The sequence below is a fragment of the Equus asinus genome, chromosome 28 (genome assembly GCF_041296235.1).
Source record: "Equus asinus isolate D_3611 breed Donkey chromosome 28, EquAss-T2T_v2, whole genome shotgun sequence".
Classification (NCBI taxonomy): domain Eukaryota; kingdom Metazoa; phylum Chordata; class Mammalia; order Perissodactyla; family Equidae; genus Equus; species Equus asinus.
This window is the reverse complement of record NC_091817.1, coordinates 49,598,640-49,624,555: the sequence shown is the minus strand read 5'-3', so window position 1 is coordinate 49,624,555 and position 25,916 is coordinate 49,598,640. Positions and strand designations below refer to the sequence as shown.

At 53.0% G+C, this 25,916-nt stretch overlaps 1 protein-coding gene across 4 annotated transcripts in view; it reads right to left on the bottom strand.

The window, feature by feature from the left end:
- Nucleotides 1–25,916, bottom strand: part of ZNF469 (zinc finger protein 469) — a 315,902-nt gene that overhangs the window by 227,312 nt on the left and 62,674 nt on the right. Inside the window, exon 1 of one of the 4 annotated variants that reach the window (XM_070500272.1) lies at nt 20,913–21,060. The exons of the other annotated variants lie outside the window; for them this stretch is intronic. The gene's annotated coding sequence lies outside the window, so the exon portion shown is untranslated. Of the gene's footprint in view, nt 1–20,912; nt 21,061–25,916 lie in introns of those variants that run through there. 4 annotated transcript variants of the gene reach the window in all.

Sequence of the window (25,916 nt, the reverse complement as noted above, 5' to 3'; positions counted from 1 at the left end):
ATTTCTGCTTAGATAGCTCAGGGCACGGAGACCAATAAAAGAATCAGGGGCCCTCTCTTGATGTTCCTGGCTCCTTTCTCGTTTGCGCCTCTGCGACACCCCAAGCTCTCAGTGCAGCTGCTCACTTCTGCCTTTCTTTAAATGGATTCCACACGCCATTGTTTGCGGGATTCATCCATTTGGTGAGGACTGTCACCACCTATGTGCCAGGCCCTTCCTGGACCGGAGAGGGGGCAGACAGCCACAGCATCTAAACCCTCCCCCAACCAGCCTCTCAGAGGGGCTCTCCTTTCCCAGAAAGTCCTCACACATCAACAACCTCAGATCAAACTGTCAATGTGAACCAAGTCACGAATTTTTACAAGACCATCACCATGGCCCCAAAACCAGCGATCTGTATAGTCACAGCCTGGCCCAAACGCCGCACGTTACACAGGACCAGACCGGCCGGACCTGCCGCCCTCTCTTGGCTTCTTTGCGCTTCTTTAAGGCTGGGAGACGTAGCTTGTGTACACAGCAAACATCTACGCTCCTCTGAAAGCCTGGCCTGTGCACAGGCTCTTCATCGGTGAGACCCGCCCATGGTCACAGCGCAGCCCCGCCGTATTCTGAGACTCGGTCGTTTGCAACAAGACAGCCATGCCTTGAAACCTCTGCTTTCTCACCCAAATCGGCTCCCCATGGGGCTGAAGTTACAGAGAATTATCCCCTGGGAGAGCTTCCCACCGGAACCTTCTGTGAATGTCCACGGTCCATGGCCTCCTGTGTGACCCAACCCACGCAGTGGACTTGACTTCCTGTAAATCACGAAACTGGCCCTCTCTTGTCCCCTTATTGCTTTTTAAGGACAGACGACAGCTGACGTCCCCTTTGGGCTGGCGCTGTCCTGGCACGGGAAAGGTGAATTTATGAAAGTCAATTGAAATGTCGACAAACCACTGGACTGGAAAATAAAGAATGGCATAAATCTGCCCCAGAGAGAATCTCGGCGGGGTGGGGAGGAGGAGAGGAGGCACGTGAAGCCCAGGCTGCCCGCAAACACACGGAGGACAGGAAGAGCCGACGTGGCGATGGCGCTCTCTCTAGCGGGCGCTAACCGCTTCCAGATGCCGGCTCAGCACCTGGGGCCCAAAGCCACCAGGCCTGGGAGCTGTGAGGGTCTTGTCCCCCAGAGGACACAAGTTAATGAAGGTCATTTCTTCTGTCATCCCACTTCCTAGTGTGAGCAGAGAAACCGACCTCTGCCCAGCCTTGGGACAAACCTGAGTGGTGTCCCAGGTCACCTCCCCTTCTCTCCTCTAAAAACCACAACTCCTTCCCTGCTCAGTGCTGGAGTGACCTCACAGGGCGCTGAGGTGGTTAAGAGGGAGCTCGGGCACTGGCCACCCCGGTGCCACCTGCTGGCCGTGTGAGCTGGGCATATTACTTCATCTCCAGGCCTCGACTTACTCATCTGGAAGAGGAGGGTAATCAGTAAGCTCAAACTGGCAGGTTCGTGATGGGAAGTAACCAGCCAGTCAAGGTCGAGAACTTGCAAGAGCGGCTGGAACAAAGCCGACACTCAACAGGCATTGGCCTTCATCATCGATATCACCATCAGCACCACCATCATCATCACCATCATCGACCATCGTCACCATCATCATCACCATCACCATCAGCACCATCATCATCATCATCATCGACCATCGTCACCATCATCATCGATATCACCATCAGCACCACCATCATCATCACCATCATCGACCATCGTCACCATCATCATCACCATCACCACCAGCACCATCATTATTGTCATCATCACCATCATCCACCATTGTCACCACCACTATCATTATCACCATCATGTTGTCATCATCACCGCCACCATTGCCACCATCATCACCACCACCTGCAATGGACTGAGTGTGTCCCCCCAAATTCGTATGTTGCAGCCCTAACCCACTGTGATGGTATTTGTAGGTGGGGTTTGGGGAGGTGATTAGGTCATGAGGGTGGCCCCTCATGATGGGATTAGTCCCCTTATAGAAGAGACACCAGCAATAACCTCTCTGGGTGCCATGCAAGGACCCAGCAAGAAGGCTGACATCTGCAAAGCAGGAGGAGGGCCCACGGCAGACACTGACTCTGCCAGCACGCTGATCTCAGACTCCCAGTCTCCGGAACTATGAGCAACACGTTTCTACTGTTTAAGCCCCCCGGTCAACGGTATTTTGTCACCGCAGCCCAAACAGACAACTCCGCCGCGGCGCCTGGCGAAGGCTTTGGGTGAGCGCGCCCTGCATGGGATGGGTCGGGGGAGCGATGTCAGTCCCAGGGCTCCTAGAGCCTCCGGTTCTTTTCTCTGGCTCTAGCTAGGTCCTGGCGAGAAGTGTGGACCAGGCAGTTCCTCAGTGACTCTCCCAGGAAATGGAGACAGAATCCGGGGGCTGGGCCACCTTTTGGGGGGAGACAATGAACTGTAAGAAGGGGAAGGAGATGGGGAGCCCCAGGGGTTGGATTCTGTCCCATGGGATTTGGGGTCACAACTGTCTCTAGGCCATTTTACTGAGTCTCAACTCCCTGGCCCTCAGGACATAGAAGCCAGTTGAGGGGGCCAGAGTGAGGGTATGGGCCCTCCTCCTGGCTTTTGGGTGCCGCCTGCTCTCCGTGTCCTCATGGCAGAGAGAGGGAGCTCGGCCTCTCCTCACACGGGCACCAATCCCACCGCAAGCTCCCACCCTCAGGACCGCAGCCCCCCACCTCCCAAGGCCCTGCCTCCAAATACCATCACTTTGGGGGTTAGGGTTTCAACACATGAATTTCGAGGGTTTACAGACATTCGCTCCATGGCAGGCGGCCCTAACAGCAGCCCGTGGGCCCCATCCCCACCAGAAGAACCTCACATAGTGACAGTGACTCCCCACCACTGTCACCGTCATCCACCGAGCATAACGCCATTCCTATTTGCCTACATTTGGTGAAAGCAGGAAGCGTTTATTATTCCTCTTTAACTTCTCCACGGGGTCTATTACTGTGTCTTGGTGTTTGGGGACTGAATGAATGAATGAATGAACGAATGGATGAACGAATGAATTCTATCGATCGGTTCCCAGGGGGTGCTGGTGGATTCCGACTTTACCCCAGTACACTTTGCTCTTCTCAGTGCCGCCTTCCCTGCTGTTGTGTATCTATCTCCCTCGGCCCTTTCTTTCCTCTTCTGTGACCGAATGAAGAAAAATAAATATATTTAAAATGTGTCCAAAGTACTTTCAGATGCATCTTGTCAATTAATCTTCTCACAGCCTGGGGGTGGCCATGTCATTACTGCTCCCGTTTGCCAGGGGTCAGATGAGGTCACACTGTTGAGGCACCTGATGGACTCAAATTCAGATTTTCAGACCCCAAACTCAGGCCCCGCTGACTGCAGGGTGCTGTGTGGTCTGTCAGCCGCCAGGGAGCCTCAGCCCGGCCCAGCAGGACCCCTGGCGCCCCTGCCCTCCCGCAGGAAGCTGCGGCTGTACAGGCAGGAAGGCGGGGAGACCAACTGCATGTGTCCACACGGCCCGAGCCCCGGGCAGAAGCACCTGCGCAAACAACCCCTGAAGCCTTGACTCTCCCATTCCAGCCCTACCAACCCTTGAACACCCCCTTCCACTCTGTCACAGGGAGCAGCCAGTGCGGTGTCCTCTCACCCCTCGGATGAGTTTCCCGTGGCTGCCATAATAGAGGACCACAGACCTAATGGCTTAAAACAACACAGATTAATTTTCTCCCAGTCTGAGGCCAGAATCCTGAAGTTGAGGTGTGGGCAGGGCTGCACTCCTGCTGGAGGCTCCAGGGCGGTGTGTCAGCGCCTTTTCCAGCTTCCAGAGGGGCCACGGAACTCGGCCCTCGGTCTCATGGTTCAGTCTTCCCACCGCTCCCTCACCCTGACCCCCTCTGCTCCCTTCTGAGGACCTTGTGATGACCTTGTGCCCGCCCGGCAATCCAGGATCATCTCCCACCTACGGGCCCTAACTAAATTACAGCCACAGAGCCCCTGCCACCTCGACCAGGTGACATGTTCGCAGGTTTGCGGTCAGCATGCACACATCTTTGGGGTGTTATTCTGCTGACCACACTCCTTTTTTGCTTGCTTTTTGGAGGAAGTATTAACAAAAAGCAAAGTTTTAGGAGGCTAATACCTGGGGTGGAAGAAAGGATGTATTGGGGAGGTGGATGGAGAAAAGGGACAAGGATCTGGATGGCCGCATGCCAAGACTAACCAGCCAGGATGACCGGCCTGAGGGTGACGCGGCTTCGATGCTGGAAACCCATGGAGTGCTTCGTCTCACTTTAGTGGCCTCAGGGCCTCCCCCAGGCCAGGGCCACCCTCCCAGATTGGCCCATCCCTCAGTGTGCAGGGTGTGACGTGCCTTGTGGTTCCATCAAATTATCTTCAGACTCCCCATGTGGGTGTTCTTCAGTATTTTCTCCTTTTTTGGTAAAAAATAAAGTGAGGTGTCCAAATCCAGATCTAGATTGAATGAGCCAGGCGTCTCCCACCCCCATCTCTTTGTCCCACCTCCAGCCCCGCTCTCTCTCCCCGCCGTCTGGGGCGCTCATCACCCCCACCAAATGAGCTGGGATTTGGGACAGTTCATTTCTTTGAGTCAAAGCTCCTCCAGGAGAAAAGTGTCTGACGCTGGAACTGTCACCCCTGAAGCCGCTCGAGTGACATCTCCTCGGTAAGTCCTTCGACAGCGCTGGCCCACTCCTTTCCCCTAAAATGCCACCTGTTTCATGCACCATACCCAACAGGTGCTTAAAATGCTGCCTGGGTGCCCGAATATCAGAAAGAACATGCTGGCACGGGCCCGAGCCCTGGCTCTGAGAGGAGTCAAGAGCCATCTCCTGGACTCCTGCCGGGGCAGCAGAACGTCCGCTCCTCCCACACCGAGCAGCTCTCTCGGCCTGGCTTCCTCCCCCTGTCGTCAGAAAGAACCGCGACCCAGTGAGGTCCCAGAGAGGCCACATCTGCCTGCAGCACCCCGTCGGGACACGAACACTGGGTTTCCGTGCTGGGCCTGTGTTATCTGGTACAGCTTGATTCCTTCTAATAACAAAAGCTCCCAGATGGCGGAGGATGGGAGACAAACCATGTCACAATTCCCAGGGGAGGGAATATCTTAAAATTCCCCCAAATGTCATCTGAGTTGCAGAAGAGCCCAGTTCCTGCGCAGTCACCAAAGTCCTCTCTGGCTTTTCCGCTACCCTCCTCCCTCACCTCAGCCTCCCAGCGATGGGAAAGCTGTTACTGGCACAATTCAATTCACTTCCATCTCCCTGGGCCATCACATCCTTCCTGTGGCTCCATCCATCACCAGCCTCTGTCCCCAGCACCCACCACTCTCCTACCTCCTGTGTCCGATCAGCTGCTGGCCATCTTGACCTGGAGGCCTGCAGGCCTCTCAAAAGCGAGCCAGTGGTACTGCTATTTATGGGCACGCGCTCTGAAGCCTGGGTCCTGGTGACTTCGAGAAATCATTTAACCTCTTTGAGGATTGAGATAACAACCGCTCCTGCCTCGCGAGGCTGTGTGAGGATGGCCGAGACCGCGCGCCTGCTTCTTCCTCGTCAGTCTCGCTTCCCTGTTGTCCTGCTTCCCGCCCCCAACTCAGCTCCTGGCCCACATGTTGCATAGCTGCCCAAATGAGGAACTTGGAAGTGCCATCCCCTGCTTCCTTCCCTCCAAACCAGTGCTCTGTGCATCAGGTTCTACACTGCCCGGCTCTCTCTCACCTTCTTGCCCAGGCCACCACCTTCTTCTGATGGTATGGCCACAAGCACCCGCCGGCCCCTGTCCCCAGACTTGTCCCCACATCCATCACCCATGCTGAGCTGGAGTGACGCCCTCAGCCTCAGGTCCCACAGATCACCATCTTAGGCCACCGTGCTGTGGTCAACACCCTGGGCTGCCCATCCAACAGCCTGAGCACACCCTATTCCCGTTCATTCCCACCTGGCCGAGCTTGTCCCCATCCTCATCTGGGCTTCCTCAGTCCCTCTGCAGCTAGGGCTTAAGCACTGGACCACAGCCTGGCCACTGGGGCCTGAGGAAGTCAGCTGGGAAAGGCCACCCTTACTCTCAAAGACACGTGAGGAACACCCACGCAGAGGTGCGTCTGGTGCCTGGAGATGCAGGATGGTGCTGTGGGACCAGCCAGGGTCCAGGCCAGCATACTGAGGATGATGGGGCGGAGATGTGGGAAAGCAGGTCCTCGGTGCTGCTGGGAGCTGTGGGCCGACCCCAGCACTGCCCACCTCCATCCACCTCCGTGAGAGACAGCTACCCTTGTGGTCTGAGCAACATGCAGCTGAGCCCTGGGTTTAGGCTGTTGGAGATGTTGGTGGAGCATTCAAGACCCTTTCTGATGGTTCACCCAGCCCTGCCCTCTTCTTTGGCCTCGGCCCCCTGACAGCCAAGTGTCTACGCCCTGGTGGGACACCCCTCAAGGCCTCAACACCTGCAGTTCTCAGGATGGACTGAGGCTGGTGGATGTCCAAGTCCTGCTGGTAATGTGGTGCCTTTGAACAGATATTCTCTAAAAATAGCAAGGATTTATTTAGAGAGCAGTTCAGACACTGACTTTCCATCCATGCAACTGGCACATCTCTTTCTTCCAGTTTGTAACCTTTAAGCTCTTCCTCAAGCACCCCCAAACACTGCTCTATGGGCCCAAGGGCATCAGAAACCTCATCCAGATAAGGAGAGGAGCCCTCAGGGAGATTAGGACAGGAGCCCTCAGGATGATCAGGACAGGAGCCCTCAGGATTGTCAGGACAGGAGCCCTCAGGATGATCAGGACAGGAGCCCTCAGGATTGTCAGGACAGGAGCCCTCAGGATGATCAGGACAGGAGCCCTCAGGATTGTCAGGACAGGAGCCCTCAGGATGATCAGGACAGGAGCCCTCAGGATGATCAGGACAGGAGCCCTCAGGATGATCAGGACAGGAGCCCTCAGGATTGTCAGGACAGGAGCCCTCAGGATGATCAGGACAGGAGCCCTCAGGATTGTCAGGACAGGAGCCCTCAGGATGATCAGGACAGGAGCCCTCAGGATTGTCAGGACAGGAGCCCTCAGGATGATCAGGACAGGAGCCCTCAGGATGGTCAGGACAGGAGCCCTCAGGATGATCAGGACAGGAGCCCTCAGTCAGGCACTTGCAGTCAAGGGGAGAAAAGCACCCAGAGCAAAAGCAGATGCCTCCTTAGGTCCCCAGTGGCCAGGAGATTTACTCTTTGCTCCCCGTCCACCTGCGATGTCCTCCCCACGACAGCAGACACAGCTCTCCCTCAGAAGCTCGTCTCCACATCCTGAGATGGAGGCCCTGACCACTGCAGACTGCACGCCCCTCAACAAGCAGGCGGCCCCCACGCTGCCTCCCCGGCCTCAGCGTCCTCCTGGGCCCACCCCACTTGGCCATCCGTGATGGCTCTCACACTTGGCAGGACAGCACCAGCAACATGTTGTGCTGTGCTTGGCCTGCAGTCCCTGACACAATGAAGGATGAGTTGGACAACAAAAGCAGCGCCCATGCCAAACTAATTGATTTCACAAGCAAGAGGGCCACCTGCCAGGGCGCCCCCCACCCAAGGCAAGGAGGGCGCCAGCCGTTCTCCTGGCAGAGGAGTGGAGGGGAGAGGCAGGGAGGGGAGGAGTTGGAGGAACAGGGAGAAGGGGGAGGGGAGGGCCAGGCAGGAGGGGCAGGAGAGAGGGAGGGGAGGGTGGAGGAGGAGGGAGAGAACATGCCCTGTGGCCGTATCTACTCTCAGTGATAACCTGTCCCCTCCAACAGTGACCTGAGGGGCGGCCCACACACACCATCTCACAGGTCTGCTCTGACTTCTAGAACGGGCACGTGACCCTGCCAGGAAGCCGGGGCCCAGAGAGCACATAGCTTAGAACACGGATCCCCCATGGCCTCCAGGACCTCATGCAGCTGTTGGGGAGGTGCCACCCTGGGGGAGACATTGAGCTTTGAGTCTGTGTCTTCTAGGTCTCAGGGGTGTCGCCTGCAGAACGAGGATAATGACCTCACAGGGCTGTGGGGCTCAGAGGGACTGTGGGAGTGGAGAGCCAGTCTGGACCATTGTGTCCATCACCGTCCAGAGAGCCAGGCTGGACCGTCGTGTCCATCACCGTCTGGGGCCTGCAGAGCCGCTGCAGCCCTAGCCCAGCTGTTCCGGGCGCTCGTTACGGGAAGAAAACGAAACCTCTGGTAAGAAAACACAGGCAGGCGGGAAGGCTGGCACACCACGGACCACAGCATAGCCCTTTGTGGACCAGCAACACGAAGCAGCCCCAGGACGTCAGCGAGAGCGAGGGCTCTAGTGTCGGAAGACCTGGACTGAGTCCTCGCCCTGCCTTTCTAGCTGTGCGACCTGAGTTGGGGTCACGGGTTGGGAACTGGAGACCACGGCACCCACCGTGCAGGATTGCGGGGGACCCGCTGGTCCCCTTCCGTCGTTCTATGAAACGGGATCACAGCACCCAACCCCAGGTGGGCAGGAACTGCAGGTGAGGAGGGGAGGGGGCAGACCCTCCCCGCTTTCCATGCAGCTGTGACTGTGGACCCAGCTTTTCTCCCACAGACAGCGCCCCCCCCTTACCCTCAAAGACTCTGGGAGATACTGCAAGGTATTCAGCCCCGCTCACCTCGGAGAGCTCCTTAAACCCAGCACTGGTGCTGAGGCCCACAGTACCCTCTTCCCAAACAGTCTCCTCAGCCTCGGAGGGAATCTGGAGGCCCTCATGTCCTGCTCTCAGCTCTCCTCCTGGAAAGGGAGGGCATCTGAGAGACTGTCGACAGAGAGACGGCATTCTAATCCAGCAGCCCATGAGGACACAGAAAGGAAAATGTTTCAATTAAAAAGAGATATGAAGTGCACAGCACGTGTTCCCCCCGCTGCTGGGCATCCTTGGATAGGTCACTGACCCTCTCTGAGCCTCAGTTTCCTCTCCTGTGCACAGGGATAACCACATCCCCCTCCCCAGGATGTTGAGGATTGAGTGAGATGTTCGTGGGATGCTCAGCACAGCGACTGGCGGGTAAGCAAGCATCCACTCCCCTCCTGCCCTTAGCACGATTTGTGGTCTCACAACGGCTTCCCGGCTTCCCGTACGGAGCTGTGATGAGAACGCAAACAGCTGAGCCTTTTTCCTATAAAGTTCAGAACGTCACTGGTATGAGAAAACCAAGCTAACTGCAGACATGTGTAATTGCATTCACATGAAACTTTGCATTTTTTTTTCCCGGGGCACATTTGATGTGGTCGCTGGAGTCTTAAATGTTTGTGGCTGTTTGCAAATGTGCTCCTGTCCCGCGCTCGATCGGGAAGGAATGCTAAATGGAAGCCAGCCGCATCCCCTCGTTCGCATGCACCCTGCACTCGGCCTCAAGCTGACTCTGCCCCGGGCTGGGCCGGGAGAGTCATCCTTTGGTGTGGTTGGAAAGCAAGTTCTAGAACAGGCTCTGCCACCAAAACATCCCGGGGACAGAGAGACTTGCAAGAGCACAGCGCTCGCCCTCCCCTCTGAGATGCGCGGGCTGGCCAGGACAGGCCCGGCTCTGCCCGGCGTCCAGGCCCGACTCCTGGTGATGCACCTCGGCTGTCCTCCCCACCCCGTCCCTCCTTAGGTCATGTGATCTGGGCAGGGCTGACCAGCTCCAAGAATGGCCACGTGACCCAGCCCACCAGAGCATCCTTTGCCTGGTCTCAGGGGCTGGTCCAGAGGGCGGGGACCCAAGGCAGGCCCACGAGATGAGGTCCTGCAACGTGGCCGGGGGCTCTGAAGAAAGGAGCTTGGGCCTCATGGGGGCGTGGAGGCCATCCTGCTGCCAGGAGGGCCGGGCCCTCCTGAGAAGGAAGCAGAGCCTAGAGCTGGAAACATGCCCATCGGCACACCCTCTGAGCTCTGGAGCCAGCCACCGGGTCAGCATTTCCATTCGTGCTCAAGGCTGTCCGGGCTTCGTTCCTCTCTCTTGCAGCCAAAGGGTCCGAGGGGTAAAATCCTCCCCTCGCTTGCCCATCACGAGGGCTTTGCTCCCCAGATGGCACAGCTCCCTGTGTCCTGCCTCCAAGAATTGCCCCGGGTCCTCCCCCTCCAATCCATGCACCAGAGCACACGGCTTGCATCTGTTGGTGCCTCCCTGGCTGGGCAACCTGGGCCAAGTCACTAACTCTCTCTGAGCCTGTCCCTCCTCTGTCCAGGCAGGAGTAAAGCTGCCTGCCCTGTCCCTGGTTGCTGAGAGGATCAGAGGTCATGGACACAGACAGGCTTCCCAACGGCGGGTCCTGGTGAGGTCACGGAAGCCACTTCCAACTGACAGTTAGCCAACACATGGAGGGAAAACTTTGGCCACGTGTGGGGCTGAAATGGCCCCAGAGATATCAGGGCCCAGTCTCGGCAATGTGTAATGCTACCCAACACGGCAAGGACACTGCCTGTGGGTAAGGAGGGCTCAGCTCACGAGGCGAGATCTTCCTGGATGTCAGGGTGGGCCCTAAATGCCATCACAAGTGTCCTTAGAAGAGGGAGGCAGAGGGAGATGTGACACACCCGGAAGCGGACGAGGCCATGTGACTAGGGAGGCAGAGGCTGGAGTGATGTGGCCACAGCCAAGGGACACCTGGGCCCCCAGGAGCCAGAAGAGGCAGGAAAGACCCTCCCCTGGAGCCTCTGCGGCCCTGCAACACCTGGATTTCTGGCCTCCAGAGCTGTGAGAAGATAGATTTCTGTGGCTCAAAGCCACCAAGTTCATGGTACTTTGTTACTAAGGCAAGAGGAAACTAATATTCCATGTAAGTCAGTGGGAAAGTACGGCTTTGTAACAATTTGCAACAATCCCATTTACACAATATACACACACCTCCCTAGTGCAAGCTGATGCCACCCCTCTCCCGGATTCTGCACCAGCATCACCCCAGCCTCCGTCTCAGCCCCACCAAACCCCACAGGGATGCTTCCTGTACATGGTTTTGCTTGGACTGCTCACAGCCTAGAGTCTTTGATGACTCCCTATTGCCCTTAGAATGACTATTCGCCAACGTGCACTATCGGCTGTGTGGGATCTCATCCCAGTTTCCTTCTCCAGCTCAGTCTCTGCTACCCACCCTCCCTCCTCCACTAACATGAGCCTCTGTTAATCTCATAAACATGTTGTCTCTCTGGCTGTGTGAATTACAAGGCTGAGTTGTGCCAAGCGCCTGTTGCGGTGCCCAGTGTGCCGGGACCATGGAGGGAAAGGCAGGGCACGGTCCTGGTTCGGCCGCTACCCAGGCAGGTGCCCACAGGTTCCTCCTTTCTCCTCTAAAAATTGCCAGCATTGGACCTGAAATTAGCCTTCAGAGGGCTTCCCCACTCTTGTGAGTCCAAGATAATCAAAACATTTCAGACCAAGAAAAAAATACCTGCCAGAAAAAGCGGAATATTCTGACCCGATGGATCCAGATTAGCAGTTTACGTGGATTCAGACCTGCCCACCAAGTCACAGCCCAGAGCCCCGGGTATGGTGCCTGTTTCACACACAGCACGAAGCATGGAGGAGGAAACAAGACAGAGGGGAGTTGAGGCAGCACTGGGGTGTGGGTGGAAGTTGGACATCGCGTTTGAGCCTCTGGAAAGTTCTCTGGAATCTGCCTCCCTCCTGGTCAGTTAACATGTCTGCAGCTTTTCCACAGTGACAACCAGCAAGGGAACGACTCCTCCTCTGAGGGCACTTCCCCAGGGCCCCGCGCCGCCCCCGCATAAGTGGGGGCCTGACAAGTGCGAGTTGCGTGGATGAGCCTCTGTGCAGTCCACTGCTGGGGCGCAGGCGTCCGGGCCCTGACCATGTCTGTGCCTCGAGCTCTCCTGCCTGGTGTGATTGTGAGAAGGGCAGTCAGATTTTCGTTGTTCTCAGCAGTGTCGCGCCTCCTGAAGGTCCGATAGAGGGAACACTGAATCGGCGCGGCCCTGTTTTATTTCCGAGTTTGCTGAAGCAACATTTCCTTGAACCTCCAGAAACTCTAAAATGTCAGGGCTGCTGTTTAAGCAATGCCCTCCCGGGGTTTCCAGCAGAGCATCTTCCCCTCGTCACACAAAGGCTTGCGGGGGACGGGTCCTCCTTTTCAAAGGGGAAAATGAGGCAACACTTGCTCACCAGCATTCACTCGACAAGCACTCGCGAGGTGCCCCCCATGTGCACTGGCTGCTAGTGACACAGGACCCTGCCCCACGGGGCTGAGGTCTGAACTGAGGCTTCTCAAACTCCGATCCACACAGGAGCCCCTGAGGGTCTTTCAAGACGTAGGCTCTCGTGCAGCTGGTCTGTGCAGGGTGAGGGTCTGCATTTCTAACAGGGGCTTGGGGGATGCTGAGGCTGCCAGCCTGGGACAAGCGTCAGCATCCCCCTGCCTGGGGACCAGCTGCGCTGACACCCCCCGGCAGTTGGATGAAATGAACATTCTGGGGTCCTCCCCAAGACATCCTGACTCAGAAGCTCTGGGAGGGGCCTGGGAATCCGTGCTCAGCAAGCCTGCCCTTGGGTTTTCACGCTCCCGCCAGGGTGAGCGCCGGAGGGTCGAGACCGTGTTTGGGAGCTATCTGTCCAGGAGTTGCCTCTTCTTCCTTCCTTGCACACGAGGACATCATCAAACAGGAATGCACTGTCCTGTGAGCCACACTCAACCTCAGGACCCTTCCCAGCACAGCAGGCCAGGCACTCGGGGCGACAACTACCACATCCCAGGCCTACACGAAACAGACGACAGACGGTCACCCATGATGTGACAGATGCTATGATAATGGGGTACACAGGGTGACGTGGGAGCTCAGCAGAGGGAGTAACTGTTGGTGTTTGGGGTGAGGTGTCACAGAAGAGGTGAAAGAGGAAGCGGGCACTGGAGGATGAATAGGAGTTCTCCAGGCCAACAGGGAAGGCACTCAGGGCAGGGGGGACAGCACAGGCAAAGGTGGGGGTGCGAACACCCATGGATTGCTTGGAAGAGGTGAGTGTGAATCAGCTTCAGGCCAGACCAGAGTCCCCAAGTGGAAATGAGGTCACGGAAGGAGAAAAGGGGAGCACAGGAGCCAGAGGCTGTGTGAGAGAGACAGAGCCCGGCCGAGAGGCACCGTCACTCCAGCGGCCACCCCGGTCCTCCCTGCCTGTCTGCCCAGGCCCTTCCCCGAGACCCTGCTGGGGAGAAAAGGGACAGGCCACGGTTCAGGAGGAGAAGGGACCAAGGAGACTCCAGACACTGCAAGATAAACATACAGAGAAACTGGAGGAGTCGAGACCGATTGCATTAGCCATGGGAAAAACTAGCATCGGGCACCGCATTCTAATGAATCCTTCTGTCTGGTTTTGATTTCACAGACGTAAAAAAAAATGCAGGCACTCTGGAATTAAGTTGGACTACTTCAAACTGTTTCTATAAACCACATTTGGGAATCTCTCAGCATTTCTGAGATTCAATTTACAGAGATTTCTTCAAGTCGAACGAAAAAAAAAAAAACTAAATAAACTCCGGGGGGCCGTTGTCGGTCTGTGGTTTGTAATCCATTTCCACAGAAAGCTCCGCCCAGCCGCGTGCGCCAGGTTCTCCTCTCCGGCTCTAATTGGCGTCATCTGGCATTGTGCTAATCATGGAGAGACTGTGAAATGTGGCATTTAGAGACAAGGAGATTGTCCCTCCTGCTTTCCTTGCAATCTGCATCTTCATCGGGGAGAATGTGCTTAATAAGAGAACATATGCCTTCTCAGGTGGAACATGAAACTGAGTCTGGGCAGGATCGGTCCACCAGAGGCGCGGCCACGAAGGGTGCTGGGCTTCTGGGGACCCTGGTAAGACTCGAGGGGGCCTCTCCTGGACAATGCCGTGTAAGGACGAGGCCACGGGGCAGCCACACCCCACTGCATTTGCTCGGGGCTCACCAGCCAGGAGAGCTGGACCCCCAGCCACCTCAAGCAGAGACCTCAGTTGGACCTGACCTGCAGGCCAGACTCCCACCCGTGCCTCCTGGTGGTGGAGGGCACCTGCCACACTCCGCCTCCCCCTAGGACCTCCCACCCTGTCTCATCTGCTGGGTCAGTAGCATCTTCTTTCACGATGAATCCTGCCATCGCATGCTGGGAAGCCATCCCTGCCCTGGGGAGTCCTGCTGAAGGTCCGAAGTCCAGTGACCCTGAGGTCTCTCTTACCCAGAGCTCCTCTGGAGTTCACCCCCATCAGTCACGGCTGCTTCCTCCAGCCCTTTGGCCAAGCGCATCCCCCAGCCCCACCAGAACCTGGACACCGAGCCAGCCCAGCCCTCCCAGCGAGCGCTGTGTTTATTTGACTTTGCATACATTTTTCCAACACAAAGGAGCTTGAGCCGCAGCTCCCTGAGCCCTGGCGGGCACACTCTAACCGCGGCAGCTGTGCCACTTGGACTGAGCAATCCTCCGTTAGGAGAAGTGGGACACCAGCCACGTTTCGGGGGGACTGCGGCTGGCCCAGATTTTTTGAGCTGTCTTCTGACTCTTCACCCCAGCTGGTCCTCTCTGGGAGAAAAGGCAAGCCCGCAGCTGAATGCTTTGTGAGAAGCCATCGCCAAAAACAGCTCTCCAGCATGTGATATAAATCTGGCTCACCTTCCCCCAAACACAGCCCAGAGCGGGAGCCTGCAGCGGGCCAGCCGATCCTCCGCGCATGACGGCCCCCGGCTGGCGGGGGGAGAGCAGCGCTGGTTTCCAGAGGCCCCGGGCCCAGCGCAGGGTCTCCCAGAACTGGCTGATTGTAACGAAAGGGGGAAAGGCCAAGTTTGGATACCCGTCAGCACGGTCTGATCTAGACCCTAGACAAGTCCAGTGTCCCGCCGGGAAGGTTGAGACCCAGGGTCAGGATTGTCCTCCTAGACGGAAGGTCACCCAGCAGCCCACATGCCTCTGGGGCACCACTCCCGCTTCCGGTGCCCCTGGAATCCGATATACTTTAATAATGATGATGATGATGATGTTGATAATAGTAATAATAAGGAACCACAACAGCTAGTGTTGGTGGAGCAATTTATAAATTAAGGGTTTAAGATATTTGTATTGTTTCACTCTCCCCAGGACAACACCCGTGAGTGTGCGTGTGTGTGAATGTGTGAGCAAGGTGTACATGGAAGTTTGTGTAAGAGAGAGTGTGTGTGTGAGCCTGTGCGTGTGTGTCCACGTGTGCATGCTTGAGCACATGCGGGGGGTGTGTGTGTGTATTTGTGCATCTCGGCGCAGGCCCTGCCAGAGCCTGGCGGGGCCCGCAGGACAGCGAGAGGGCGTGTGCCCCGAATAAATCCATCAGCAGCACCTGCTTAATGACAAGGCTATGGGAACAACGTCACCGAGGGCTCCAGTGTCTCCAGCACTTTCCAGCATGCTCATGAAGCAACAGCTCACGAACGCCATCCCTGTGGCCGTGGAGTTCTTTCCTCATGGCTGTTTGTTAGGTTTGTGTGAGCTGTGGCACTTTAGTGCCGACCCAGAGGTGACCACAACCTGAGATGCGAAGACGCTGCCCACACCCGCTGCAGTGGGCACCACTGCTCGGTAGCGAGAGAGAAAACAGACCCAATGCCAAAGGCAGAGGAAACGGAGCCCACGCAGCCAAGAAAAAGTGCCTTTTTCTTTCCAGTCTCTTGCTAAAATAGCATTCTCGCTGGCGCATCTTCGAGGGGATGGCAGAAAGAATCCGGTAAACAGCTGATCCTCCCACTTTCCAGAGGGTTTTCCAGCGGCAGGCAGGCTGTGGCGTGGCTCTTCCTCTGTCACTGGGAGATCTGGTGCCCTTCACCCCCCACTGCCAGATGGGGGCACAGCAGACCGCAGAGGCACCCGGAACGGCCCGGGGTACAGAAGATAAGGAGCAGTCTTTCTTACAATGGAGCCCTGTTAAGGACTGCGGGATGGATCCAAGCCATGTGTGGCCCTCCCTCTCACGGGGAGAAAGGTCCGCCACCTGGCCTGCAGGTCTCCCTGGATATCTACACGGGGCTGGGGCCAATAGATGCTGACTGGGAGCCTCTCTCATCCTGCCACGCCTCAAAATAGTTAGAGCTCTATTCAGACACCGGCTGCTCGAATCAGCTCTCCCATAGATCCGTCATCTCGTCAGCCGATGAGCGAGCGTAGCCTGCCTCGGTTTGTTAACCATTTCTCCTCCCTCAGCCCCAGTTTTCACTAAACCTCGCGCTTACTGCTGCATCTGACACAATGGTACAAGGTCAAGTTCTGTTTCCATCACATCACCTGGTTTGCCCAAGAGCTTAGCCGGAGGAAGGGACAGGTGGGTTGGCATCTTTGGGAAAACAAGTTTGCTTAATAACGGGTGAGCTTGAAGGGGCAAAGTCCGTCAGGTAAGTCCTCACCCGTCTGGCTGTCTTCCCAAACGCAGCCAACCCCCCCCCCCGCCCCCTCCCCCCTCCCCGCCCCCCCCCTGCCGCCCCGTGCCACAAAGCCTTGAATGGAAGTCCCACAAGTCCGGCCCCCTGTGAGTTCAGCACCTCCCTCCAACCTCGCGGGGAGGAGCAGAACACTGGGGACGAGCAGGACTGAGAGGGCGGGGTGTCCTTAGGCCGAGAGCATGGAGAAAGAACCGGGGCTCCTGGCAGAAGTCGGAGAAGTTGGGGCCAGCATCTCTTGGAGGGTGCAGCCTGGGCATCATTATCCTGACGGTACCTTGTGAAATGGATACCAAAGACCGACTGAAAAAGCTTTGAGCCCTGAGAGACGTGTCACAGGACGGGGACAGGGAGCGGCGGGTGGCCTCACTGCCCTGACCCACTGGAGAAGTGGGGGCAGGAAGGAGCGAGAGAGGGATCTGTGCCAGGATATGTGCCTCTACTCCTCAGCTGCTCCTGCAAAGCCACGCCTCCCCTCCCACTGCTGGTGCCTCCAACTATCCCAGCAGCGGTTGTAGCTCCCAGAGGCTTAGAGCCTGGGGACACCATCTCCCCTCACTCAGTAGTTGCTTACTGTCACTTTCAGGCAGATTTCACAGGCATGGAGACCTGCTGTTCCTGCCTGTGGTCTGTGACAAATTCAGAAGAGGGGCGGACGACAGAGTTTTGGCTCACGGAGACCGGCCTATTCTTAGAGCTGTTGAGATTCTGTGCATTGCCTCTCCCAGGAGAGATCCTGGGGCTGTGTCTGAGCACAATCGCATCGCTTGATGAAGAGGAAAGTGAATGAGACTCAGAGAAAACCTTGGCTGTAGCACGACAGGCATGAACTTCAGCTCTGCCCTGACTCCTAGAGCTTCTGGCAGTCCCCACCCCGTAACCAGAGCTTGGGCCTCCGGCCCGTGCCCAGCATGTGTCCCACACACTCCACCTGGCAGACACTCCCACGTGCGCCCACCTTCTTGCCTCCTGCCTCTGGTGGGGCTCCCCCTCTGCCTGGGGCACCTCCTCTTGTCCATGCTCACAGGGTCACCTCCTCCTGAGGGACACATTTCCCGTTTCCCCCCACACAGACAAAGTGGGCTGCAATAATGGGATCTTCTTTTCATTGAACACCTAATTCCTTGGTGAGCTTTCACAGTGTGTGCCATTCAAGAATTTGCTCATTACATCCATATTATTAAATTTATTGTCATAAAGGTTGATATTCGCTTATTATAGTCCTTATTATTCCACTTTAGGTCTGTAGGATCTGTAGTGGTGTCCCTTTCTCATTTTGGATGTTGGTGATTTGTGACCTCCTCTCTGTTTTCCTTGATCTGTCTGGCTACAGGCTTATTAATTTGACATTCTATTCAAAGAACCAGCTTTTGGTTTTGTTGGTTTTCAAAACTGTGTTTCTGCTTTCCAGTTCACTGCCTTCTGCTCTTATCTTTATAGTTCCCTTTCTTTTGCTTACTTTGAATTTGGAGTGCTCTTCCTTTCTGACGCTCTTGGGGGTGGAAGCTTAGATAACTGATTTGAGAACCTTCTTCTTTTCCAATATATACATTTAGTGCTATAATTTTCCCTCTAAAAACGGCCTTACCAGCATCCTACAAATTGTCATATGTCATGTTTTCTTTTTTGTTCAGTTAAATTTTTTTCTAATTCCTCTTTTCATTTTTTAACCCATGAGTTATTTAAAAGTATATTGTTTAACTTCCAATATTTGAAGATTTTATATATATATATATATATATATATATATATATATATTTATGTTAGTGATTTCTACTTTAATTCTGTTGTGGCCAGATAATGTATAACATATTTCACTTCTTTCGAATTTGTTGAGACTTGTTTTGTGGCCCCGAATGTGGTCTACCTTGGTGAACATTCCATATGCACGTGTAAAAAATGTGTATTCTGCTAATATGAGGAGGATTGTCCAATAAATGTCCATTAGATCCACTTGGATGATATTGTGATTAGGATTTCTACCCCCTTACTGACTATCCACTTGTCCCATGACTCACAGGGAAGAGTAATGAAGTTCCCAACTATGTTTGTGGATTTTCTATTTCCATTTCACTTTTTGTTTCATGTGTGGATGCAACCACATTCAAAATTGTCATGTCTTCTGAAGAATGACACTTTTATTGTCATAAATGTCCCTCTTCCTCTCTGGCAACATTCCCTGCTCTGCTGTCTACCGTATGTGACGTTAACATCTCTACCCCAGCTTTCTTCAATGAGTATTTTCATGGTATAAATTTTCCTGTCCTTTTACTTTCATTTCCTGTATGTTTTTATGTTTAAAATGGGTTTTTTGGGGCAACATAATATAGTTGGGTCTCATTTTCTTACCTGATCTTATAATCTCCATCTTTTCATTGGGAAATTGAATTTAAATCTCTCATCTTGGTATTCATTTTCATCTGTCTAAATCTGTTCTTTTTAAAACTTTGTACTATTTCCCTTCTTATACTGGATTGAGTATTGTTTATGATTCCATTTTATTTCTACTACTGCCTTACGTGTTACAACTTTTTAAATTTTTAGTGGTTTCAATAGGGCTTAAAGTACACCACTTTAACTTACTAAAGTCTGTCTTCAAAGAATATTCTAGCACTTCCCATCTAAGTAATAACTTCAAAACAGGTACTTCCATTTCCTCCCTCCCATCCTCTGTGCTGTTGTCATCGTACACTTTCTTCTCCACGTTATAAACTCACAATACATTGTTATCATTTTTCTCAGAGAGTCTATCTCCTTGTTCACGTTTCTGATATCTCTATTGAGACGTAATTCACCTGCATAAAATTCACACATTTAAAGTGCACAGTTCTGGGGCCGGCCCAGTGGTGTAGTGGTTAAGTTTGTGCGCTCCACTTTGGCGGCCCAGGGGTCACGAGTTTGCAGACCTACACAGAGCTGATCAGGCCATGCCGTGGTGGCACCCCACATAGAACTAGAAGGACTTACAACTAAGATATACACTGTGTACTAGGGCTTTGGGGAGAAAAAAATAAAAGAAAAAAGAGGAAGATTGGCAACAGATGTTAGCTCAGGGCCAATCTTCCAAAAATAAATAAAATAAATAAAGTGCACAGTTCTATGGACCAGAGGTTCTCAAGCTGTTTAGAATTACTCAGAATGCTTATTAAAAGGCAGATGCCAGGCCCATCTCCAGGGCTCCTGATTCAGCAGGTCTGGAGTGGGGCCTGGGAACCGGCACTTTTAGTAATTTCCCAGGTGATGCTGAGGCTGCCAATCCAGGGACCCCCTGTGAGAATCCCTGCTGCAAACAGCCTTACAGACACAGGTTATCAACCTGACCCAAATGATGGTATGTCCACATTAGGAGGAGAGAGGTGGGTTGCAACTCCACTCTCAAGGAGAAGGTCAGTATCCTCCGGCCGAGGTGAGACTGCCATTCCAACCCAATTGTTACTTTGGGTTTTGTTTTGTTTTGTTTTATTTTGCTGAGGAACATTAGTCCTGAGCTAACATCTGTGCCAGTCTTCCTTTACTTTATATGTCGGTCACCTCCACAGCATGGCTGACGAGTGGTGTAGGTCTGCGCCTGGGATCCGAACCCAAGAACCCCAGGCCACCGAAGTGGAATGCACAGAACCTGAGCGTCCCCCAAGTTATGACTTTTAATGAATGAATGCACCTTTATCCTCCTCATCCTCTGGGCAGTGTGTCTCCTCCTAAACAAACCTCGCACGTGGGAAAACTGAGTCTATACAAAGTACATTAGTCAATGAATATTTGTTTTACAAAATATTACTTGTTTTGCTTTTCCAACATAGCAAGTTTAAACACTTCCTTTAAAAACAGACTCCTGGGTACACTGAAAACAGGCAGAACGAGGACAAAGTTCATCTCACATTCTGCCCTTTGGTGCCAAACTGCTGTGTCCTCCTGAGGGCAAGAAGCGGCAACGATGCTCCCCTCCCACGGCAGGGCCCTCAGAGCAGGTCCCCGCAGGGCACGGTGCCCAGTCACCCCAGTGCTTCGAGCACTGAAGGCGCCCAGTTCATAACCCACAGCGTCCTCCCTCTCTGTCCCCGCAAATCTCACAGCCCACCTCCCAGAGCCCCCAAACCTTCCCCATCTATTCCCCCGCCCGCGCCTCCCCAAGTCCCCCCTCCTCAGTTCCGAATTTCCTCCCACACACGTCTCCGGCGGGTTCTCCCCTCCCACCTCCAATTCTGCATCCCACGCAGAGGGAGTGGGCGGTGGGGTGGTCTCAGTGGTTTGGTCAGTGGAATAATGACTGAAAAGTCACAAAACTCTTACGAGAGCGAATACACCATCAAATTCACCTGTTGCCCAAGTTACAGACGGAGGAGTTTTCCGAAGCTGTGGGTTGCAAGAGTCAACATCACCCTCGTAAGAACCATGCCAGGTAGCAGCTTACACTCGGAAAGAATCCGGTGAGCGAGTTTACCTTGTTGCGTTAAAGAGCCTGGCCAAGTCTGGTCTGTGACTGACCTTGGCGGGAGGAGCTGAGAGCAGGGGTCGGCGGCACATCCCCGGGGCGATGTTCTGGATGCTGAGTGCCCGTGGGGAGAACTGACGCCTTTTTCTCTTTCCGAGTAACTGTAGAACACGCTGCTTCCAACATAACTGGTGTTCTGATTCCGACGGACTCACGTGGCAAGAAAAACAAGTTCGTTTGCCAGTGGGAGTGAGGACCCGGGAGAGGGGAGAGGAAAATAGGAGGGAGAGAGGAAATTCCACAAGTTACAAAAAGTTGGACCCCTCCATCCCTCGATAAATAGTATTTAATTGTTGTGATGAATTCAGCATTTCATTTTAGTTATGGATGTTGGGCACAGGGCATGTCTATTTTGGCAAACCAGTTCAACGTAGTCCTTACCCACTTCTATTTTCTTGTCCTGTTCCCGGTGCTCCCCTTTCTTATCCAGAGGACTGAAGGAATAAATTAGTCCGGAAATATTTCTGCTCCAATAAAACATTATCACCTGTCAATCACCAGAGAAGTCCATGGGAGCCTCTCCTTTGCTGTGCGATTTCTGCTTCTTGGAAAATCTCGCACGGTCCCGAAATCAGAGCTTCCTTGCCATGTGCCACATGCGAGCGAGCTACGCCCTGTCCTGCCAAAGCTCTAGGGCCGGGCCTGAGAGCCCCTCACGTCCTCATCTGCAGTTCACATACGTGTCTCATGTGACATCTGTTTGGATTTAATTGTCTCTTTGTTTCAAGGCTGCTTTTCACCCAAACTTACTAGAAAAGCAGATCAGTAAGAAAGACGACGCACTGGACATTTGTGAGTTTTGATGGACGATTGGATTGTGTTTGGACTGGCAGTCCCCAGAACTCCCTACCACAGGCAGCTCAGAAGCCCAGCAAGAGCCAAGGATGCAGTGATAACAATAAAAACTTCCCCCCACCTTAATCTTCCCTCAGCTATTGTTTTAGCTCCAAGGTCAAGATTTTGCAACAGGATCTGCTCTATTATTCGTGGGAGAGGGGGCGGTATGTGAAGCTGGCTCAGGCGCTGCAGCCTCCAGTGTCCCATGTTCTCTTGGAGAGGATTCTGGGAGTGTCTGTCTGGAGGGTGCTGGCCAGTCCTGGCTGGGCTCTTGGTGTTGCAGAGCAAACCTCCTTCTCTGACGCCTCTGGACTTTGGTTGACAGGACACAAGCTCCCGAGCCAGCTCCCTTGGCGGGCTGGGTCCAATTCAACATGTTCTCTTGCCTGCATCTGCCGGTCCTCCAGAGAGAAATGCCGGCAAAGGCAGTTTGCGCTGGCGTCTCCGAAGACAGAAGCACCCCAAGGGCGGAGCGCTGGGGACCTCTCATAACGGTGGATGGGAGGCTGAAGTTCCCACGCGTTTGTGCAGCCTGGTGCTGATAACACAGGGTCACCAGCAACCTCAAACATTGTATAGGACACAGTTGGTGAGGGTGCCAAACAGCTCCCGTCCACCGGGGGCAGACCACTGGCTCTCCAGGAGCTGGGTAGGCAGCCTGTGGTAGCAGGAAGGGGCGCGGCTTTCAAAGGCAAGAAAGGCTTGTGTTCAAATCGTGGCTCCACCATTTACCAGCCGCCGGGTCTTGGAGAAGTCTCCTGACCTCTTTGAAATTAATCCCCTCGTGGTCATATGTACTTTGCATGGTTTCAATTGTCTTAAATTTATTAGGATCTACGTTATGATGCAGAATACAGTCCATCTGGATGAATGTTCCGTGCGTTCCGCTGTCGTTGGGTGGGATGTTCTGTCAATGCCAACTGATGACGTTTCTCCAGTTGCTGACTTTCTGCCTACTGGTTCTGTCAGTTGTTGGGAGAGGGCTGTGATGGCTTTCTGATGTGTCTGCTTCGCTGGGCTCCCGTCCCCGGTTAGCCAGTCAAACACACCTGAGGTGCTGCTGTGAAGGGGAAGTTCCTAACCAGTTGACTTTAAGTAAGGGAGACAATCTGGGTGGGCCTGACTTAATCAGTCAGAGGAGCTTAAACGCTGGGCTGAGGCGTCCCCAGGGAGGGAAGAAATCCTCTCCAGGAGCAACAGCATTGGCCGTGCTGCACCCACGTCAGCCGTCAGCATTGTCAGAACTTCTTTCCCAGCCCTCCGATGGCATGAGCCCATTTCTGATTTCTTGCTGCACACTCCCCTCCCCCTGCTTCTGCCCCTCTGGCTGGGCCCTGACTGACATGGGGTATTGAAGCCTCCAGCTACAATTGTGGTTTCTCTCTTTCTTCTTCCCGTTCTATCAGCTTTGGCTCCATATATTTTGAAGCTGTTATTAGGGATATACACGGTTAGCATTGGTGTCTTTTGATGAACTGAGCCCTTTATCTTGAGGAGTCATCTTCTTCATCCCTGGAAATATTCCTTGATACTAATTGACTTTGTCTGGTCCATCCAGCCCCTCCAGCTTCCTACCGGTTAGTGCCAGGGTGGTTTCTCGTTTTCCATCCACTCATGCTAACCTGTTTGTGCCTTTGTGTTTAAATTGCACTTCTCCAGGCAGCGTCTACTGCGTCTTCTTTACCTACTTTGTAATCTCTGTCTTAATTTTGAGCGTTAGACCATTTACAATTCATGGAATTGTTGATATGCTTGGGCTTAAATCTCTCTCCTTGTCATCAGGTTTCTATCAGCGCTGATGACATAAACCCTATACCAGCCCTGTATCTGCTCTGGGTCCTTTATCCTATTGTCATGCCTTCTTTTAATTAATGAAGGTTTTATTTTAATGATTTTCTTTTATACCCACTATTATTAAAGATACATTAATTTTTTATTTTTACTGGATGTTCCAGAGGTTATGACACACATCTTTAACTTATCACGTCCACCTTCAAATGTCATTCCACTTCACATAAGGTGTAAGAGTCGCTCAACAGCATAGTCCCCTGTCCTCTGACGTCCTTCTTCCTATTATTGTCCTAGATTCCACTTCCACGTATGCTATAAACCCCAGAATACATTGTTCTTACTTTCCTTTAAACAATGAGTTATTTCAGGAGATACAAAAATGAGAAACACATCTTTTACATTTACCTATATAACTACTATTTCTGGCACTCTTCACTGCTTTGTATAGATCTAAAATTCCATCTGGAATCGGTTTTCTTCTGCTGGAAGAACCCCCTCTATCATTTCTTGTAGAGCAGATTTGCTGACAATGGATTCTATCTGTTTTTGTTGTCTGAAATAGTCCTCATTTTATCTCCAGTTTTGAACTGTATTTTCCCTGGGTGATAAAGTCGTTGTTGACAGGTTGCCCCTTCAGCACTTTCAAGATGCTCCCCCATCGTTCTCTGGCTTGCATGGTTTCTGGCAAGAGGTCTGCCATCCCTCAGAGTTTTGTTTGTCTGTCCATAATGTGTCATTTTTATCTGGCTGCTTCTAAGATGTCTCTTTATCACGGTTTTTCAGCAATTTGTTTATAAAGTGCCTTGATGTGGCTTTCTTATGTTTATTCTACATGGGGTTTACTTAGCTCCTTGGATCTGTGGGTTTACAGTTTCCATCAAATTCAGAAAACTTTGGGCTGTTATTTCTTCAAAACACTTTTTTGTCCCTGCTTCTTTCTCTCCTCTTTCTTGAACTCCAGTCTCACAGAGGCCAGATGACTAGATGTTGTCCCACAGATCGCCAGGCTCTCTGATTTTGTTTTAGACTTTTCTCTCTCTGCTCTGGTTGGAATAGTTTCTGTAGCTTCAAACTTGCTGATCTTTTCTTCTCCAGAGTTTACTCTGCTGTGAAACCCATCCAGAAATTTTTCATTTCGGATGTTAAATTTTCATCTCTTAAAGTTCTATTTGTGACTTTTTCAAATCTTTAATTTCTCTTCTTCCCATGATTATGTATTCCTCCTCCTTCTTGGACATATGGAGCATATTTTTAATAGCTGTTTTAACATCCTTGTCTGTGAATTCCATCATCCTTGTCACATCTTGGTATCTTTCTTTTTTTTTGAGGACGATTAGCCCTGAGCTAACTACTGCCAATCCTCCTCTTTTTGCTGAGGAAGGCTGGCCCTGAGCTAACATCCATGCCCATCTTCCTCTAGTTTATACGTGGGATGCCTACCACAGCATGGCTTTTGCCAAGCAGTGCCATGTCTGCACCCGGGATCCGAACCGGTGAACCCAGGGCCGCTGAGAAGCAGAACACGCGAACCTAACCGCTGTGCCACTGGGCTGACCCCTTGGTATCTTTCTATTGATGGGTCCACCCCCTCGATTATGGGTCTTCATTTTCTGCTTTTTTGCATGCATGGTTATTTTTGATTGAATGCTACACATCATGAGTGTTCATTGTTGCCTCCTGGCTCTTGTAGTGCTCCTGAAAACAGTGCTGGACTGTATTCTGTGTGCAGTTATTTGGAATCAAGTGGATCCTTCCAAGGCTTCTTCTAAGTATTGATAGGGTGGGTTACAACAGACTTAGGCTAAAGCTAATTTACCACCATTATTCAGAAAATACTCTTCTGAGGATTCTACTCAACGCCTGGTGTTATGAGTCTGTCTACTCTGACTGGTGGAACGTAAACCTTCCCAGCCCTGCATGAGCTCCGAGGACGGCTCTGCATGCTCCTTCAGGCAGCTCTCTCCCAAGCCTTCATTGTGTCTTCACACACGTGTGCAGATCAGTGCTCAGCCACAGCCCTGGGGCCTCTCTGCAGATCTCTGGAGCTGTCACTGGCAGCTCTTTCCTCTCCGGTCCTCTGCCCTCCGATTCTTGCTGACTCCCTGTGCTCCAGTGTCTCCCTCCTTCACTCAGAGAGACCACCACCTCTACTTCACCCGTGTCTGCAGTGAGCTGTGCGGTCTGGGGACCCTTGTTCTTTTCCCTCATTACACTGTCTGTCGTCCAACATGTGAAAACCATGTTTTGTACATTTCATCCAGTTTTCTGGATATTTACAGCAGGAGGGTGAATCTCATTCCTGTTATTCCATCCCAGCCAGAAGCAGATGTCCAAAATTTAGTAAAATTTTCAGAAGAGTTTTTTGGTGT